Genomic DNA, 4,371 nt, shown 5'->3' on the forward strand with positions numbered 1-4,371 from the left:
AACATGTGAGTTTCCTCGTCGAGGTATGATCCTATCATTTCTCCCCAGGAGGACTCGGGATATCTATGCATCCTGAAATTGGATTCTAACTCCACCGTGTCTAACTCAGAGAACCAGAGAGTTGGGTTATCGCCATAACCAGTGAATTTTCTAGGCTCGGCGCGAAAAGCGTCGGGCTTGGTTGGAGCAGGAGTCTGGTTGCGATTGTTGAGTAAATTTTCAAGATGACCGATTTGATTAGACTGTTGTTGAAACACGTTCTGGTTTTGTTGACGAAGATTGGCGATTTCGCGAGCATGGTTTTGTTCGCGTTGGTGCAATTCATTGCCAAATGCTTCGAGCTGAGCACGGATTAAACGGAGATCCTCGGCGGGAATCTGGACGAAACCGTTGTGTTCTTCCATTTGGTGATAGCTGTTCGTAAAGGTTTTAGAAAATGGAAGCAATTAAAATGTCGTTCTAAAAATTAGGGACTTGATCAGAGTCCAAAGGTACGTACGTAAATTCTTCAAAAAGAAAGATGACTGATTTAAAAATCGGGATGCTCAAAAGCGCGATAAAGATGTTTTGATAAACGGTGGTTGGTTTGTTAACGGTTGTTAGGTATTGGTTGATTCTGTGTGTATAAAATAAATACGAATTCTATTTTAGTTTACTCTAACTAATCGAAAGGAAAGGTGTCGAGAGGAATCGGAATGACTAGCTAGGAAATTACAAAAACTTACGACGGGGTTAATCTGGATTGTGGGGATATTTGTTGCCTCGGGTTATAGGATTTTCGATAACGGTTGTCTAACAAAAAGGATATAGAGAAGCACAGAGTTAGGATAGATGATCACAGATTAAGAGGGGAACCTTTTTCGATATCGGGTTGTCGATGATATTAAAGTTAGAGAAAGGAAAAGAATAAAAAAACACACAAATATATATTTGTGATTCCACTCACTTTCAAGGGTGCGAAAATAGGTGGGAAGTAACTTAGGGGATTCATTGCTATGAGGATGCGAGGGCTCTATATAGTCGAGCATCCTCCAGTGAGAGACAAATAAGGAAGTACACTTCCAGCATTAAAGAGGTTCCCAGATGGGAATATGGGTGGTAGGGATCATATTCCCATTCTGCTACTGTTACACAGTTCCATGTATATTTCCTGAGCAACCATTGTGATATATGTAGTCAATATTTTGAAATGTGTGTCTCAAGCTGAACAAAGTTACAGCATGTATTACACATGATTTGCTTATCTAGATGAGCAGATAACTGAGCGGACATGTATGTAGCTGATATCTAAGGATTTACTCAGATGTTTGCACATATGTAGTGTATGCTTTATGGCTCAGATGTACAGTGCAAGATGATTTGATGCTCCATTCTTCTCTCAATTATATTCCCAGCCTAGGTCATGTTCCTACCAGGGAACCTATTTAATGCTGGCAGTGGTAGTGAAATGGTGGTACAATGAAAAGGCGATCGAAGATTGCCGTGATACAAAGTCTGAGTAAGAGAGACATGACCAAATCCGGTACTGTAGGATTCGGTCTACAAAGGGACACGGTACGTGATCGGAACGGATCGGAACGGATCCATTTTACAAATGATGAGGGAAAGAGAATATAACAAAATAAGGAAAGAGGCAAAAGCATTTAAGAAAAGGAAAAGCGCGAATAGCGCGTAAGCTTAGAACAAAGGTAATAGCCTTAATAGGGAATCACAGCTAGGGCAACTTTCCATACACTACAAGAAAGATAATATTTTCTGGGCAGAAAATTAAATTATTGATACACAAAAATATTGAGAGGCCAGGAGAAGGGCAAAAAATAAATAAAAATATGCATCTTGTTCCCTGCGGTGAGAGCTTCACTCTCCATATTTTTCCATATTTTTACAGTCCGTATTGATAAGTGTACTAACAATAAACCTTCACAATCATCCAATTACAACCTGTAACAAGCACTGAGATTTGGCTCATTAGTGTTTAGAGAAACTTTTGATTTCTGAAAATACTCATAACTTTTTCAATTCCAGTCCAAAACGCTCGATTTTGGGTGCATTGGTAAGCTGGAATTGTCCTCCAAATAGTTCATAATAGGACCACACAGCATGCTGGTCTGCTAAAAAAGATATAATCTTTTTTGTACATTGTACATACAGATCCATAGAATGATTGTCATACTAGCTACATAGTTCTTGACCTTATGAAAGTTTGAGAGGAAGAGTTCAGCTTTCTAATGCACTTAAAATCGAGTGTTTTGAGGCAGATTTGACAAAGTTATAGGTGTTTTCAGAAATCAAAAGTTTCTCTAAACACTAATGAGCCAAATTTCAGTGCTTGTTACAGGTTGTAATTGGATGATTATGAAGGTTTATTGTTAGTACACTTATCAATACGGACTGTAAAAATATGGAAAAATATGGAGAGTGAAGCTCTCACCGCAGGGAACAAGATGCATATTTTTATTTATTTTTTGCCCTTCTCCTGGCCTCTCAATATTTTTGTGTATCAATAATTTAATTTTCTGCCCAGAAAATATTATATTTTGTGTAGTGATAAGCAGAGAAATGTAGGGTTCAAGTTAAACCATGGTTTGGCCTAATCAGAGGAAGCTACTCAAATTTCTCCCTGTCCCCTTATGAGATCAAAGCCCCATACTCGAGAAGGTTTTGTCTTGAGACATCTTTTTGGAGAGTCAAAGGGGCTGAAAAATTTAAGCAACACTGCCACAGTTACTTTACTGTTTACAGTAAAGTAATGGTAAAGTAACTTTTTTTCCAGTATAAGTATCAAGATACTTAGTATTGGTCTGACCAATACCTTACTCTCATGTCCCTGGGAGTTGGACGATATCATCAATTTCAGAAATTGTATCAAGTAAAGTATCAGAAAACCAATACAGTCAAATGCAAAAAGGTTGAAATCTTGTTACCAAACATTTGGGTTGGTGGTCCGTGCACACGGCGTATGTAAGCGCCTCTGGACACCCGCATATCCCTAGTATGGCCTGTATCCTCCGTCATGTAAGCCCCCTAAAAGCTCTCTGGGCTTCATTTCCTGGTTCCCTTCCTTTTCCTTCCGTTGTTCATGCTGAGCAGTCTTCACCCATATTCCAACCACAAGTGAACCACCCATGGATTTCATAGACATCCATCCAGGACCAATTGAGTTTCAGATTGGTTCCCGTCATACCACCCATTATCTTTGATCATCAGAACTCGATTTTTCTTCCTTGTTCAACATCTACACTTCCTAATTTGCTGAGACCACCAGTACCGTTCTCATGATGAATCACCGTTTGTCACCTGCTCAAATGAGCACCCTTTTGAACCCTACCAATGTTCAACCTGGGTTCGAGTATTTGATTGCACCTGTTCCAAAGTGATCTGGTATTAACCTGATGCAGTTGAACTTTTGCTGATTGTTGTGTTTTATCAGGCTTCGCGAAGTAGCTTATGATGTGCCATTCACTGGTCTGTCTGACACCTCACTGCCTGACACCAACCTCGGTCTTCTCTATTGGTTATTGGTTATGATGATTATATTTGAAATGTTGTCACGGTTATGTTCTTCTGATTTCATTATTTGATTTCTTTATTCTTTCTCAGTTATTTCATATTATCATCATTACATATGTTATTTCATATTTAACTCTCTCTTCTGTTGTTTCTTTTCACTACTTATACCTGTGAAGTTTTGCACCAAGAGTCGAACATCATCTGTTTCGATTCTTTTACTCATCATAAGCCTATTGTATTGACAAGCTTATTATTTCATGCATTACTCACAGGTAAGCTTGTTCTTTTCATGTTCACTTTATTTCTTTCTCTCTTGTTTGTGTTTGTTATGCAGTAGCTGTTTTGTCTTGTGTTTGAAGAAATAAAGATCATCTGTTTCGATTCTTTTACTCATCATAAGCCTATCGTATTGACAAGCTTATTATTTTGTGCATTACTCACAGGTTATGAGCCTTTTACTTGGGTAATCACTTTAATTTTGCGAATACGTCATCGATTGGCACGATTTGTTTAGAATCACAATTCATATTTTTTTTGAATGGCTTCATCCAATTCTGGGATTGAGCCTTCTGAGCGTCAACAGTCCGCTTCCTCAGGTCATCCTATCATCGCCTCTGCTCCATCTCCAGCCGCATCCAATTCCTCTGATACTTCAACTATCACATCATCATCTACGGCTGTTCCTGTTTCAGACGATTCCGACGTCTTTTCTCCGTCGCAACTTGTTCCTAATTCTACCATGGCATCTGTCCTTCCTACCGCAACGACTGAAGAACGTATCAAGATTCCGCAGCTCGGTGATGGGAATTTTCCTCTCTGGAATAACGACTTCACTTCGCTCTCCAGACTAGGGGTCTTCTC

Source organism: Melampsora larici-populina, assembly GCF_000204055.1.
Source record: "Melampsora larici-populina 98AG31 unplaced genomic scaffold MELLAscaffold_188, whole genome shotgun sequence".
In the NCBI taxonomy this organism is placed as follows: Eukaryota; Fungi; Basidiomycota; class Pucciniomycetes; order Pucciniales; family Melampsoraceae; genus Melampsora; species Melampsora laricis-populina.